Source organism: Symphalangus syndactylus, chromosome 1, assembly GCF_028878055.3.
Source record: "Symphalangus syndactylus isolate Jambi chromosome 1, NHGRI_mSymSyn1-v2.1_pri, whole genome shotgun sequence".
Lineage (NCBI taxonomy): Eukaryota > Metazoa > Chordata > Mammalia > Primates > Hylobatidae > Symphalangus > Symphalangus syndactylus.
In genome coordinates, this window is record NC_072423.2 from 58,830,269 (window position 1) to 58,847,565 (window position 17,297).

The 17,297-nt window shown below is 37.5% G+C and overlaps 1 long non-coding RNA gene across 1 annotated transcript in view; it reads left to right on the forward strand.

The window, feature by feature from the left end:
• LOC134732017 (uncharacterized) overlaps positions 1 to 17,297 on the forward strand; it is a 60,948-nt gene that overhangs the window by 19,066 nt on the left and 24,585 nt on the right. The window lies entirely within an intron of this gene.

Genomic DNA, 17,297 nt, shown 5'->3' on the forward strand with positions numbered 1-17,297 from the left:
GACTCACTCTTTTGTCCCCCGAGCTCGGGAACAGCAGTACATTCACTTTCAGTTATTAAAATCTGGATCAATCTGGCTGAGACCTCAAGTGTCATGCATTCCTTGGCCAGTGCAGGGCTAAGCCCTGCCCTGAGGTATCCTCACCTGCTGTCAGCAGTCGCGGGGAGGTCTGCTTTGTCACCTCCATGCCTCCTTTCCTCAGGGTCTTAAGCTTCTCTGGGGTGGGAGACACTGGGAGAAGATGAGAAGAGGGGAGCGATGGCAGGGATGGTTCTCTGTGTGTTCTTTTTGAGGTGGTATTCCATGCTGCTGTCCTCCAGAAGGCCTTCCACACTGCATAATTCCTGGGTGGGGTAGAGGAGAGCAGGGGGAGAGGAGGAAGTTCCCTCCAGATGTTCCAGAAAGTGTGAGGAAAGACTCACCTTTTAAGTGAACCTTAACTGGCAGGCAGAAGTCCAAGTATATTCTTGAAATTACTGGACTCTTATTGGGATCATCTTTTTATTTGGAATAGCAACCAAGAAAATAATTTTCTTTGCTTAAAAATAGATTCTGGAGATACACTTTGTGCTACACAGCCAGCAATGCATTTGACCACTTTTTTCTTCATCTCTGGCTATGGTAAGTGAGTTGAGAGGACTAAGGAAGGGAGTGACTTGTGTAGGAACTCTCTCTTTGTGCCAGGGAGAAAATGGTCCTTTCTTCGGCTGTAAAGCACTCAAACAGGGAAAATCAAGAACTGGGTTTCTGATGACTGCCTCCTTACATTTCAGAATTTTCTCAAATTCCTGAATTTTTTTTTTCATCTTTATTCTCTTTCTCTCTTTAAAAGCTAGTTTTGGCCAGTCATGATGGCCCACGCCCGTAATCCTAGCACTTTGGGAGGCTGAGGTGGATGGATCACCTGAGGTCAGGGGTTCAAGACCAGCCTGGCCAACATGATGAAACCCCGTCCTTACTAAAAATACAAAAAATTACCCGGGCGTGGTGATGCACCCCTGTAATCCCAGCTATCGGGAGGCTGAGGCAGGAAAATCACTTCAGCCTGGGAGGCAGAGGTTGCAGTGAGCCAAGATCGCACCATTGCACTCCAGCCTGGGCAATAAAAGCAAAACTTCGTCTCAAAATAAAATAAAACAAAATAAAAAAAATAAAAGCTAGCTTTGCCTTTTTATTACATGGACACAATTTCCTTCTACCTACCCCGCAACATCTTGCCGATTACTGAAGTTAACTCCAGGTGGGCTAAGGTCCCAGTGGAGTACAATCAAGTAGCCTTGGTGCCCTTCTGGGGCCCCTCATAGCCCTGCTGTGCTTTTGGGACTACAAGTCATCTCTCTGGGGCTGGATCCTGGTTTTCCTCTGAATTCAGCATTAACTGTGCTCAGCAATAGTTGCTACTGGTCCCAGTTGGGAACATCATATTACCAACTGCTATTTCTGCCTTGTCTTCATTGGAGGAGCAAGTATTATGGCCAATGAGTGTTTTCATCGCTTTTCTTTCTGTAGCTGTCCTTGCAACCAGAAGTGATTTTACTCTTTCAAGTTTAACACTTCCCTTGATCCGAGGAATGAGAGGAAGTTCTCAAGGAACTGGGCTGGAGAGTGTATGTGAGGCTGCCTCTCTCACACTTGATGGAACTTTTTAAGGCTTAGAAGGGGATTATATTTCACTGAGTCCTTTCAAGTTTAGGGCAATGGCTCTGAATTACAGAGCAGTGAGAGTTAAGATGTAACGCCCCCCATATCCCACAGAACTCTAACCCATCCCAAGTTCTCTTCCTGGGCTCCTGGGGGTCTCAAAAACCTCTCAGATGGGCTTTTTTGCGAGTTTTATGTCATGCCCAAGGTGCTGGTGACCATAGAATAGTAAAATGTAGAGTGGTCTCTACAGTAAAAGTAATTTGTTTCTAGTCTCATGTAATTGTTATTACAACATTGCGATGCAGGGAGAGATACTGGAACTAACATTTGCTCCGTGCCAAGCATGTACCAGGCACTTTACATATATCATTTTATTTAATGCTCTTAGGACTTTATGGAGGTTTATTCTCACTTTCCAGATGAGTAACCTACAGCTTGGAGATGTTAAGTGAATTGCCTAAAGTCCACTAGTAAGTGGTGACATCAGGATTCAAACTCAGTTTTATGAAACTCCTTCCACGATGCCCTCTCTAAAAACACAAAGGGATCTAATAAGGCAGTTGTCAGGAATCCAGTCCTTGATTTGTCCCTGTTTAAGTTCTTCTTGAATGCCTTTATTAATTTCCTAGGGTTCCTATCACAATGTACCGTAAACTGGGTGGCTTAAAACAGAAATGTATTGCCTCTCAGTTCTGGAGGCTAGAAGTCTGAAATCAAGGTGTTGGCAGGGCCATATTCCCCCTGAAACCTGTAAGATAATTTTTCCTTGCCTCTTTCAGCTTCTGGTGGCTAGTTGCTAATCTTTGGCCTTCCTTGATTGGCAGCTGCTCATTCCAATCTCTGCTTTTGTTGTGACAAGACAAAACACACACAGTCCCGGTCCTCACATGGCCAGTTTCTTCTGTAAGAGCCAAAATCATATTGGAGTAGGGGTCCACCCTTCTCCAGTATGACCTAATTTTAATTCAGCTAATTACTTGTGTAACAGCCCTATTTCCAAATACAGTCCATTCTGAGATACAAGCAGTTAGAACTTCAGTATATCCTTTTTTTGGTGGGGGGCGGGGGTTGGAGACAGAATTCCACACATAATAGTTCCTTTTGTGTACTGGGGCTGTATTAGACACAAGGACAATAACTTGATGGAAGTAATTATTCTTCTTACCCAAAATAAATCTGTTACTCAAATTTAGCTCATTTTCTCTTTAGAGTACTCCATTTTAGAGTAATAATAATAATAACTAATTTTAATATGTAAAAATGCTTTTCCACAGGAGTCCTAGTAGGAATTACAATGTTCACATTCTAGTACAAACTTTATAATTGAAACAATGTGTATTAGTCTGTTTTCATGCTGCTGATAAAGATATAAACAAGACTGGGTAATTTATAAAGAAAAAGAGGTTTAATGGACTCACAGTTTCATGTGGCTGGGGAGGCTTCACAATCATGGCAGAAGATGAAAGGCACGTCTAATGTGGCAGCAAGCAAGAGAAAATGAGAGCCAAGCAAAAGATGTTTCCCCTTATGAAACCATCAGATCTCCTGAGACTTACTCACTACTACCACGAGAACGGTATGAGGGAACTGCCCCTGTGATTCAATTATCTTCCACTGGCTCCTCCCACAACACATGGGCATTATGGGAGCTACAATTCAAGATGAGATTTAGGTGGAGACATAGCCAAACCATATCACAACATTTGACTTGACAACTCCATTCTCCTATGATTTTATGTATCACTTTGAAAGAGTCATATTCACATCTTGGATTTTCTATTAACCATATCAGATGAATTCTTAATAAACTTGAGTATAGTCTTCAGCAATATTCTTAGAAATGATGATTTATAGCTGGTACAATCAAACTCATGGCAAAGTAAAGAAAGGATTAAAATCTGTAGTTCTCACAGTTTGTTGTTTATACCTCTGCAGTGCTTTGTTTTTTTTCTTCTTCTTCTTTTTTTTTTTTTTTTTTTTTGAGAAGGATCATCTTTCTTTAGCACACACTTTGGGATTCTTGATCAGGAAGGCTCAAACCGGCAGTTAGTAAATTGTGTCTGCTAATCTTTTACTTTATTTTTCTACAACATTCACATTGACCCAATTTAGCATTTTCTAAATTTTCTTTAAATGAGAATATGAGGGAGAAGACTCACACGGAAACTTCTTATCACATCTCTTGATTGTCCATTGAGATTTTATTTAAATCCACTTTCTATGACACAATGCTAGCTTAAACATGTTTCTTTTTTTTCCACAAATTATGCTATGGCATTCTCTATGTAAGAGAAAGGTTGTTGGTTATTGCCTTTTAAAATTCTGCTTTCCTCTGAACACATTGTATAAACTATCCCATGTGACTAGTTGCCATGTTGAGTTTGAAATTCCAGCTCACTAGACAGGATCATGTCTAATACACTTGGTTCACCTGTCACTCACAATGAATATTTGATCATTGCACGCAGCTATACATTTTATATCTCCCATGCCTAACTACTTATTCCCATTTCTGTATAGAACCAGCTACAAACCCTCATTTCTAAAGATATTGCTGAAGACTATACTCAAGTTTATTAAGAATTCATCTGGTATGTTTAAAAGAAAACCCAAGATGTGAATATGACTCTTCCAAAGTGATGCATAAAATCTTTAAAGCGTTAAATTTAATTGATGGAACTACTTTAAAATAATAATTACCTAATGCTTTTTATTGTTACATGTGTACTGCTTGTTCTCCTTCTCACCCTTATAGCATTGACATCATTGGAAGCAGATGTAGGATATTTTACATCAAACCAATTTTATGACCATTCTCTTCTCCCTGGTTTCAACCAAATCTTCTCCTAATGTGGTAATGGAGTATCACGGTGCATTACAATATTCTCTCTAGGAACACTGGAAATGAAGATATTGACATTTAAATACTTTTAGGTGGTCTGAAGCAAGACAATTTCCTGAAGAAGAAGTCAAGAGAATGGCCTAGAAATAAGAATTCTAGCATCCTAAGATTTTATATAATTTTATTACTTGCAGAACCACTGGAAATTCAATGTTTTCTTTTTTAACTATTGTCACTCCATGGCTATTTGTACTATGCAACATTGGGCCAAAATCCTGACATCGAGCCTCTGTATTTCTTTTATTCATCCAGCAGCCTCTAGAGAAAGTGAGGAGCATGAGGTGGTGATTGAGAGCACAGGCTTTGAAGCCATACTGCTGACCACCAATCATGTGACTTTGGGCCTCAGTTTCCCCTCTTGAGAACTATGTTGGGTCTGTGAAATTCTCAGAACTCTGCCTCTGTACACTTGTACACTCACTATACTAATTTAATTGTTATTCCTCTAACCTGGAGTTACTATTAGCTTTGTGATTTTGAGCAAATCCTTTAAATTTTCTTATGTGAAATGTGAATAATAAAACCTAACTAACCCACAAGCTTTTCGTGGGGATTAAGCTAAATATTTTATATAGAAATTCATTGTGCATGTAGCTGATTTCTATTAACTATGCCAGGTCGCATATATATATACTTTCTTAGCATATTATTCAAGGCATCCTGGTGTCCAAAACAACTAATGTCTTCAAAGTCTCTTAAAACCCATAATTTTCTGAAAGTGATTTAGACATTGGGAGCATCTAGATCATTACGAATTGTTCCATATGTTGCTTGATATACTCCATATGTAATATTGCGGTATATGTAATATTGAAACATATCCAACTACTTTGTTATTGTAATTCAAGCCATAATCATTGAGTAGTAGCTTATGAAACCATAAAGTACCAAAGTATCTTGAGTAAAAATAAACCAAGTGGGAGAAAATGTTATGTGCCACCTTCTATCTCATCTTCCCAAGACTCATGGCTCATGAAAGCAGTTGCTGCTAGAAAAATAACAATTTGGCTATATAAATCCCAACCATGACTATGACTAAAAGTCTAGAGCTTTCAACTTAAAAGTATTGTACGTCATCATGTCTTCATATTTTTACTGTGGGTGGGAAAGTAATAGAGTGAGTCAAAAGTATAGCCTGAAGTTTTATTGAAAAGAAAAGGTTACACATTCTTTGCAGTTTTATTTGAAGTTCATGAGAACTACCTACATCCTTAGGGATAATATGGGGACATTGTAAGACTTACTGATGGAGCTGATGATATCAAGTTTGGGAGGTAGTACTTTTTACCATTTACGAGTATAGTAATTTCAAAAGAGTGCTATAACCTTGTTTTGTGTTTCTAAGCAGCCTGACTCATTCAGTTTTTGGTTTCCTGGTTCATTATGTGATCATCATTCCATATGGTGCTGTTATCTTCCAGCTCATATTTTCATCAACCAGAGCTAGCTTGTTGCCCATTTAATGATGTAGAAATTTAAATTCATGGATGGCAGTTTCAGATGTTAAAATACCGTTGCAAATTTACCTAAGGAAAATGAGTAGAAGAGCATTTTTGAATTCAGAGCAAAATGGGTGTTTATGCTAAGGGAGAATTCTTGATCTCTTCAGTTCTCATACCACACAAAAATATCACCCAATTAGAGAATGCCGAAAGTAAAAACTTTAGGCTCCTTAGCTTACTATGAAATGAGTTGAAATAGGGAGAAATATATTTTAGTTCCAATCATGTGTGTGGAGTTTACCAAACTGCCATATGCCTCCATTTGTCAAAATGATTCATTTCAGAAAGAGAAAAAAACATATTTTTCCTCAGGTATCCCTCAGCTTGCCTTCATTTTTTTTTTTAAGGCTCAAAGCTAAGTTCTCTTAGATCCATTCATAATTTCCATGCTTTAAACATCTGGCACATGCTAGATGGTCTCCTTATGTGTGGATGGCTGAATCCAGCACATGAGTTTAGTTATTTCTGTAGGTTGATAACAGTCCAGCTCCATATCGGCTGTGGCACTCAGAGTCACTGAACAAAATTCATAAAGTCCATGAATCTTGAGATAAGGAGCCTAGATAGAGACCTGGAGCCACATGACTGCTGCTCATTGTCTTTGAAACAATTACCAAGCTGCATGGCTGTGAAAATTAGCATCTTTCACAGGTAGAGAAAGGTTACCCAGGTGGTTTTTTTTGTTTTTTTTGTTTTGTTTTTTTGGCGGGATGGTGAGATATTCTGATGACTTCTCAGTGGGTGCCTTTTCAGGAACAGGTGAATAGGGTTTCTGTAAATTGGTTTCCTAGCTTAGCTTTCTCATTGCTTCTATCAGGGAATTAGTCTTCACGCAGTAGGTTGCAATGCTTGCATATTTTAGTGTTTGTGGTTCTTCTTTTGTAGTAGTGAAAACAAATTCTTACTGCTTCATTGAACCTCACCTTCATCTGTTTAGGATAGCCAAGTAATACCAAACTTTCTGAAAAGAGGTGTTAGCCCTTGATGAAGTAGACTAGCCACTGAGTAAACGGAGAGTGTGTTTTTTTCTGAAGCTAATAGCCAACCTTGTTTACTTAAATGATTAGGTTTCAGATGCTTTACAATGGCTATTTTCAACAGTAAGTTGATGGTAAACAATAACAACAAAAACCTCACATTCTGATTTAATTTGAATAGGATATTGGGGCCATTCGTGATTCTTTTTCTGTTTTTATTGCACCCCTTACAGACAGCCCATGTCGATACTAAGAATTTATAATTTTTATTCATGATACAAAAACATGCTCTAGGTATTTGCAGATGCTTAAATATTTTCCAACATATAAAATAATATGAGCTTATTTGTCTAAAATATTTTAAAAATCTGTGCATTTCTTGTCATTGGTCAGCTGCTATATCATCTGAAGGTTAAAATTAAATCTAATGGCTGGGAGAAGGAACTGGGTATCACGGTGCTTACTTTCTGCCTCTAGCACCAACTTGTGGAAGTTTCTGATATTGATCAGAAATCTCTACTCCTCTCTCTGGATTTCAAGCACATATCCCTCTCTTTGCAGGTTTAATTAAACCTGGGGAAGTCACTGGATGGTTGGCTATAAGCCACTGAGCAAGGAAGAACACCATTCACTCACCAAACACCAAACACCAAATGTCAAATGGCATTACTTTGCTCTCTCCCCCTTGCCTCATTCTTTTCCCATCTAAATTTTAAAAACTTTTATTGAATGGAAGAAAGAAAAATGCTTCCTTTTTTACAAAATGTACGAGACTACTACTTGTGTATATGAATATAATTTGTTCCTCAAGGCCATGGTCTAACATCTTGGAGGCAATGTCTAAAGAATAAGTGGGACCAATATAAAGAATATGTTCATTTAGAATACAAGCAAATAATTTTGAGCAGAGGGTGTGGGAGCAATAATGGATTGAGAGCTCTGAGTGTGGGTTTTTCATAGCTTTGTGAGAATGGAATGCACAGTGACAAGGATCACATAGCACTCCGTGATGATACTGTCCTTGTGCACTGGGCAAGGGCATTTTATTTCATGTATTATGTATAAACTCTCTGCTATGATGTCATGAAGTCCCTCCAAACAGAAATTAAGCAGAAAGAAATGCAAGGAGACAAGTTTACTTTTTTTGTTGGCTTGTTGCCTGCTGATATTGACAGTCACAAAGTATCTGGATGGAGAGAGAGAAAAGGGCCTCTCACAGCAGTGGTGAGAATGACTCAGCATTTGGTTTTTGAGTGTTCCATTGTGCAATTGGTGTGCTTCACAGTCTTCACCCAAGCCCCATTCAGAATAGTTTCTCCTTTTACTCTTTTCCCAGTAAAAGGCAAGCAGGAGATTTTGTATTTCCAAAAGTGTATATGAGTAAAGACTACTTTGTTGTCATCTTTCTGGTTAAATGTGTGAACCTGATTCAGCAGCATATTCTCAAATATCTCAGTATCATTTGGGACGTATGTCTGAAGGCCTCCCTACTAAATTCTCTGTGAGCGTAGACTTTATTTCAGGTTTGCAGATCATTGCATAGGCTTGCTCCAAGTGCCAAAGTTCACACTAACTTTCTTGTGCATTTTCAGTCATTTTCCTGTGAAAGGTATGCTTCTTAGCTTACTTCTAAGGTTTAAAATAACCAATTGTTTAAAAAACACACCTTTTCTTGATCTTTGATTACTTCCTTTCCAAATCATCTCATGTGCTCTGTAATACTCTCAATTACTTTCTAGCCTCAAGGTTTCTTAATGATCCTTAAGTTCAATAGTTGTTATTCATACCAAAATATCAAAACCTGTTTACATTAATTCTTCCATAAGTAATTAGCTCATGTTTAAGTATGTAGTCAATATAGAATGATGTAGCTATGAAAGTGAGCAACAGTGTGGCCAGAAAACACTCTCTACTTAGGAGCTACTCAACATGCCATTATGTTGGGATGTTACTGTAGCCCATGGTCAGCCTCTCTGTTTTGTTGTGCAATGTTGTATAGACTTGGAGAGGCTGACAGATGCTAATCAAAATGATATCAAAGTATGTATACCATAAGTATTTAGATTGGGGTTATATTTTTATATATTTTATATTTTTATATTTTTTTCCATGAAGAAGATGAGTATAAGGTACCAGAATGTCTGGGAAGTGGACTTAACCTGAATTGTTTGGGAGTGCAGTGGAGAAGGCAGCTTTGAGGGTTATTTCACTAAGTTTGTCTTGAACTTGTTGAATCCATCTCTATAGATTACATCACTATGTGAACAAAGAAGTTTATGTCTTTTATAGAATTTGATAAACAAGGTCAGCTTCACATTCCTGGTCTTGATGCTCTATTTTTGAGGCTGACTGTCCTTTTCTTTGCACATTTTTTATCCAAATTGGTTACAGTTATGTTCCTGCTTTCAAGATGATAAAAACAGCTTCCAAATCTACTTTTCCTCTATTATATTCAGGTATTTCTAGTTTCTTGAGAAACAAATGTAAAGATAACCTCCTGGTTTGCTCCTACAAAGGCAAATTCCATCCATTTTACATGGATTTTACTAGTTTACTTACTAATTCTCAATTCCTAGTCGGGTGGCTGACCTTTTCTTGACATCTCTGTGGGCCACTAACATGTAGCAAAATACTTATTATCATGATACCTTCATGATTTGCAGACTGACAAAGCGTGCATGCCTTTCAACCAACTTCTCCATGCATAGTAAGTTAGAAAACAAAACAAAACAAAAATGCTAGTACTTAATGCAAATACTTCACAGTAGGGAAACTGAGGAGTGAGTAAAGAAGCCCAGCTAGAATTACATAAATTGATCACAAATCATTAATCAAATAAACTTGCACTTTATGAAAATTATTTCCAATGCATCCTAACTGCTAACCATGCAGTGGGAATCTACACTAACAAGAAATTCACCGTTTCATGGAATAATCTAATGTATGTTGGGATGACTCTAAACTGTCAGAAAGTCCTTCACTCTTATTGAGATTATTGGTAAAAGTTTGATTATTTTATTATGAGAGCAGTTTTCCATGCTTCTCATAATCATTGTTCTCTTCCTCTCACCACTTAAACATTTTCCAGTGTTAATGTCTAGAATTGAACAAATGTATGGATTTGGTCTGGAGAGACCATCTTTTAATTTAAAAACTCTGATGATTTTTATTGCCTACATCACACTATTGGCTCAAAATGAGATTGTGATAAAGTAAAACCCAAAGTATTTTTTATAAATCCTGATGACAAATGATGTCGCCACATTCTGTGATAACACAAAAACACCCTTTGATTCTAAGTGCAGAAATTTTCATGTCTCCTTGTTTAATGACATTCTATTGTAAGAGTTTGGTCTTTCACCCCTTCAAGGCCCCGTCGAATTCTTACTTCATCATGCGGTGTATTTATTCAGTATAACGTAATCAGAAAGATTAAAACAAAACAAACATCCAGACCCTCTGTATCTCCATATAAGACATGGATAAAATATTATATTTTAAAAGACCAACTAGAAGATACTGTATCATTACTTGGGGTTGTATTTTATTAATTCATTCACTAATTTATTGAAAAATTCACAGAAGCCTAGTGCATGCCAGGTATTGGGTTAGGCCTTAGAGATACTCAGTGAATAAACAAAGAAGGTCTTAGCCTTGATGCAGCTGACATCGTAGTGGGAGAGATGGAAAATAAACAGAATCTAATAGGTAATAAACAGAGGGATAGGATATAGAGTGACAGGGTTGATTAGGTGGCTGCGTAATTTGAAGACAATATCTGCATAGGTGACATTTAAACTAATGCCCACAGTTTCATAAGGATCCAGCTATTCAAAGAGCTAGGTGAAGAGCATCCCAGACAGAAGGGAGCAGCAAATGCAAGCAGGAAAGAATGAGTGTGGCCTGGTTAAGAATAGAGTCATCGGCATGAGTGGAACTTGGTGAACAGGAGAGATGTAGGTGGAGCAGATCACGTAGGACATTGTGGATCATCACATAGAGATCAGGTTTCTGTTTTACTTTCCGGATTGCCAATAACTTTTCTTCAGTTAGTAAACAAGCCATCTAACTGTACTATTATCCAACCCACATTTCACCATGCTGTTATAAGAATGTCATGAGACATTTTGTCAGATATATTAGCAAAATTTTGGTTTACTGTATACAATATTTTTCCTTTGCAAAATTCAAAACAAGCAACTGGGTTAGCTTGTTTGTTCAGTTTTTCTAGACCACGTGTTGATGGATCCATTGTAGAATTTTATCAGATATTAGAATCAAGTCGAGCAATACATAATTTATAGCATTTACAGTTTTAAAATTTGGGTCAAGATTTTCCCTATCTTCGGTCTATTTAAATTTTTCCCATTTTTCCTTATTGGACAAAGATGATCATAAATGGTTCTTGGTAACCTACAAGATGGTTTAATATTAAGCAATATGATTTACTTTGTTTAGAGCAACTAGGTTCTTTTTTCCTCTCCACAAGTATAGCAGGATTCGCTCTGGTTCATTATGGCTTAAGTGTGGAGGCCCTTTTCCTTAATAAATAAGGGGACAGCAGAATTGCACTTACATTATTCTGTTCCCTCTCTGTCACCTGGCAACTTTACTTCTTGTGTCTCCATAGGTAGGCTACCATGCCCAGGTCAACCCTTTGTCTCTATACCTTGCTTTAAGCATGGCTAACATATGATACCAAACAAGAGTCCTTTTTAAAATAGCAGTTAGCATTTTTGACAGATATATTTTACTTAAACAAATAGAATTTGTAAATTAATTCTGCTGACAGCAGAGAGCTCTTTGTTTGCTTCTGCTGACAACAACAGCCCACGATGTACAGAAATTAAAAAGGAGAGAAAAGATATTGCATTGCCTTTTCAAAATTAGAAGAGTTGGGGAAGGGAGCCATCTAAATCCATGGAGTCTATCTCAAATGTGACCACAGGCACTAGAACCTACTTTGCTATCACTGTTAACTTCCTAGTTGTAGGTACTATACACAAGTGCATACTCTTTCTTACTTTTTGGTTTATATGAGTGAAGCAAATTTTCAATACAAATATTAGATTTGAAGGTTTAAGGTAGCTCATAGAAAGCTTAAGAATGAAGATGATCATAATAAGTCTCTTAAATTGTCTCACCCCCAGTTCTCTCAGCAGTAAAGACAACAGGTAAGAAAGATCATCTCTGAGGCTCCTTCCAGCTATAATACTGTATGACTGCAAAAAAATGTTCTTCCTCTTGAAAGGAAAGTTTCATGTTCTTTGTGGTAATTTAAGCAGAGCTAAGATTTACTTTTTCTATTTTGCAACAATTTTATGTGCAACTTTTACATAAGCTGTTAGAAAATTGTATCAATTTTTCCTTGGATTTTTAAAGAACTCTAGAAATACATTCCATGTACCAGTTAATATCCCCTCGCTGCCATGTGAGCCAACATTATGTTGGATGTTTAAAGCGGCCAAAACTTAGGTCCTAGGTCATTTTCCAAATTGAACAATTTTTATCGTACCACATGGAGTTCCTTGTAGCCAAATACTGTTTGTGAGAAGATGTTTATTAAATCTTCTGTTTTTCCCAGTTTGAATAAACAGTGTATTTTATCACAGCAACTTACAATATGTGATTTTAAGCCTTGTAAAATATCAGGAACATCTTTGAAGAAAGAGTTAGTGCTAACCCCTTTTTAGATGTTGATTTCCTCTTTAAGTTGAAATAACCTCATTTTAGCCAGAAACTTTATCCAGAAATTGCCACCAACATCAGTTCCAGGGAAATTTCATATAACCTTCTAATCTAGAGAGTTAGAAAGAAAAAACAGTCATAGAACATGTATCATATTTGCCAGACATGAAAGGTGAAAGTATTTCTTTCAATGACATTTTCTTTCAGCCTACTTAATTTTATGGGATATTTGGTTAAACATCATTTGCCACCCAGGCTATTCCTAATATGGAACAAATATTAAGATTAAATTTCCTAAAAAAAATTCACTTTTTATAAATTGTACCAAGGCATGAAGAACAGGTATGAGAGAGAGAAGTTAAATATCGTGCTAGGCTATATTCTTATTTGAGAGTGAAAAAAGGGGATGGAGGAGAAGAGAGAGATATGTTGAAACTTATTTCCTCTTTTTCTTTATTATATTCATCAAATCTCATCTTTATCTCAGTTTATGGATACTTGTTTCTTATTAGTCTCAATAAATCAACTTATATATTGTCTTTGAATACTGAAAAGTAATCTGCAGGTGTTTCATAAATATTGACCACAGAACCTGATTCCTGATGATCAAGTGATGCTGAAACAGGATATAAAGATTATTTCAATACATTTAATTAAATAAGTTGATCAATGCATTAACTCCACTAATTGTTTAGAATGCAAATCAAAGTTCGTACAGACTCAGATCTGTGCTTTCACTCCTAGGAACAGGTAAAGGAAAGGGAGAAATTTGTCTCTTTCTTTCTTATTCTTCATTAAAAAAAGAATGCGGAATATATAAAATTCTATTAAAAAGCAGAGGTGCGACACACACATTTGTTTCTGGTGTGAAATAACATGCACTGGGCTTCTCCAAGTGTGGATGCACATGCAAACATCATTATATGTGTTCGTGTGTTCATAGATATGCTATCACCACCATGACCACTCTGAAGAGCTTTTTATGACCACATTTCCTCCAAGGAGGGTAAAAATGCTGAAAAATGAGAGAAGAATGTGGGCCCTAACGTTAAGGCCACAGCATTTCCTATTCTAACACAGACACACGTTGTTGAACTTTCTCCTCTTTAGCTGGCTGTGAACACAATGTGCTATTTGTTATTCTCCTTAATTCCCCAAGAAGTAAAAAGAGATGCCCTTGGCCAATTTAATAGGGAACAATCCACATCTGTTAAGAAAGAGTAGTTAGGAGTGTTTCTTGCATGCCATCAGTCTCTGCACGCTGCCAAAATGTAACATCCCTGGCACCATTCTGAATGAAGGGTGGGCCACCATCCCTTCGTGGCCGCAGTCTATAATTCTAATAGGGAAGTGATTCTTTTCTTTCTGATAAATAAAACTATTTTAGACGTTTTTTTCAACGTGAACTGATGCTTCTTCTTTACCATCTTACATTTTAATTGTTGTGAAAACTATCTCAAGGATTCTCCATATCTAATTTTCACATTTTCTCTCAGAAAGCATTTGTTGCAGGCAGGTGCTTTTGAACATGTTACTTTTTCCTTCTTTTTACCCAGAAACAGTTAGTGTTATGCTTATTGGGGGCATCAGTGTTACATTTTTGTGGTATGACAGTGTGGTATGTTGCCAAAGGGAGAAACTTGGGAGTCATGTAATGTAGCTGTGTAGCACTCTTTGGTATTCCTGCTAGTGCCTGTGAAGTTCTGATGGGAGTTATAATGAACACACCCAGCAGCAAAGAAGACTATGAATAAAACGGGTTCCTGAAAAGTCTTCTGAATGTGGCATGTTTCCCAAGATTTTCTATAATTATAAAATGCCCAGTCCTGGTCAAATAATATGACATATTCTAAAACGAATAATTACAAAAGGCATGACTGTAAATGCAACACAATGCTTGCTTTCTCTTCTCTCTATTGTATAGCATAGAAGAAAATGTGACATTAGAGGCTTCTGTTCTTTAAGGAGGGAGGAGTCAAATAACATACAAGACTCAGTGGAAATATTTCAGATTGGGAAACAAGAGATACCTTGTAAGGAAGAACGAAGGGTAGTTCCTCCTGGAGATGCCAGCTTTGACATATTCTTGAGTTGATGGCATGTTGACATCACAGTAGGTACAGCAGAGCTGACCAACGCAGGATATCACTTTCTCAAATAATAAAGAATTATCCCTAAGGGATCAGCATTAAGCAAATCAGGAATAATGGCAAGAAAATCCTCAAAAAGCCTGAGATTTCTAGTTTCTCTTGGCTAAATAAATCATATGCATATTAACAAATGAATAAATGATAGCTATTATCCTCCATAGGAATAAAGGATATAACTGAGGAGACTCATTAGGAAACATGGGGTCGCTGTCCTAAATAAGGACAGTTACTCTCAAACCTGCCTGCATATGAAAATCACCCAAGAAGGACAGCTTTAAAAATGTTGGGGCTGTAAACCTCACCTCTAGAATTACTGATTTGGGCGGTCTTTGTAGATGCTCAAGAACCTGTATAAAAGTTATAAAAGTTCTTCCCATCTGGACTCTGACAGGAAGAAAGGTTAAAGAAACTCTCCTCTATGGCAGCAGGGTGACACAGGAAAGGGACTCAGCTTGGAGAGGTACCAATTCTCCCCATCATTCTGTAGAAGGTCCCTTTAGTAACTTTTCCTTGGGCATATACCAAAAACAGAATCCGAGGTGATTCTACGAAATCCTGCAAAAACTAGACTTCCTTTCTGTGTTTACGAATGCAAAGAAAATATTTCAACAGCCAAACAAAACGAAGTCAAAAGGAAACTAAAAGCCTTAAGATTTATGCATATTTTTGAAGACACAGTGGCTTTACTTGGCTGAATTATCTAATTATTATTAGATGTGTTTTTTTTTACTTTGCATGCATAGAAGTAATTTTTTATTCCAAAATAACAATACAAATTGCAAACATTATAAATTATACAAGCAGATCTAAATGGGGTTAAGGGTTCCGATGTGCAAGTGCTTTGGGTATAATTGGGAGGTGATTAATTTTCTACCAAGTCTTAGCAGGTACCTACGACTGCTACTTTATCATCTCTCTATGTGGAATGGGAAGGCTATTGAAGCCCATTGTATAGAACAAGACCTCTCTTTTGTAAGGATGGAGAAATAAAAGAAGGAAATGGTAAGGATAATTTCTCCCATCCAAGTGCATCTTGCTCTTCCCTGCAGTCTAATTATATAAATCTTAAACATGTTGCCATCTACGACTTTCTCGTATCTGAGGTTTGAAAATGTTGCACCCACCCCGGTCCAATAAAACAAATAAATAAAAACCAGGGCACAATGCAATGGGGGGAGAATAGAGCTATGAAAAGTAGACACTGGCGAGGTGCTCTGGAATAGAAAGTATTTTCTTGCTGCTGCTGGAGAGCCACAAATATATCAAGGAGGAATAACTCACAAATATAAAAGGACATGCTTTAAACTTGATTATTTTAAGTCCTAATTCAAAATTATAATATTTTTAGATCATAGTTCTTTCTTAGGTAAAAGAGAGACTCTGTTGCCTAATGGAAGGTTCAAAAGAGGGAAAAAGAGATAATTGCTTTGCTGAGTTTTGAATACTCAGAAAATGCTAAGTTTTGGTGTTCTGAACTGTTGCTCTAAAGCTGAAAATTACACGAACTGATTCTAACTAGGAAGCACCTGGTTAAAATTGCTGCTGGATTTGTGTGAGTTTATTTTTAGTCAATAATAAAGGACAGTTTCACATTAATATAGGCTGACATTGGTCCTCTAACTTTTTTTTTTGTTAAATACTGAAATAAAATCCTATCTCATCTTAATTGTTTGGTTGAGATTATAAATACAGCATAAAAACAAAGAATTCCTGTTCTACTTAAAGCATTATGCACAGGTATAGATTTTTGCACATTCCTTAACTAGTGCCATGTACATGCTACCATTTTGCATTGTTAGTGTTTCTGCTAAGAATAAATGGTAATTGAATGAAGAATGAAGGCTGTTAGGTGGCCTGGGTTTACTGGAGAAACTTAAAGACCAGTGACTCAGAGAAGCAGGTGGCAGAGAACAGGAAGTAGCCTCACCAGCTGTATGAGAGGTGGGTGGTAGAGGCGCTATCCAGAGCTAAACTACAAAGCAGAACCCCAGGGGATGGACATTCAGGACTTCCTTCTATGTAGGCAGACACAACTGTGCTTATAAAGGAAAGCTCCTTTATCTTGTGCACATTTTGAGAGTGGGAAAGCTACAGATACCCAGGGAAGCCTGCCTGCCTCTTCTATTTTTTCCAACCTCAGCTTCCTTTTTGGTAGTAACTATACTGTTGGAGGATGCCCCTGTTAGCTTGTCCTGCTGTCCCCTGTCCACAGTCATTGCTTTGTGCAAAGCAGAAGCAGCCCTGGGACTCTAAGACCTTCCTCTGTCACGGCGAGGAGAGAGGGAGGGAAGGAGGAAGGTGGGAGATGGGTTGAGGAGAGAGATGTGATTCTTGATCTGGATCTAGAATTGGAAAGAGAGAAGCATGATTCACTCTAGAGTCAACGATGACCAGGAGCGGTGGCTCATGCCTGTAATCTCAACACTCTGGGAGG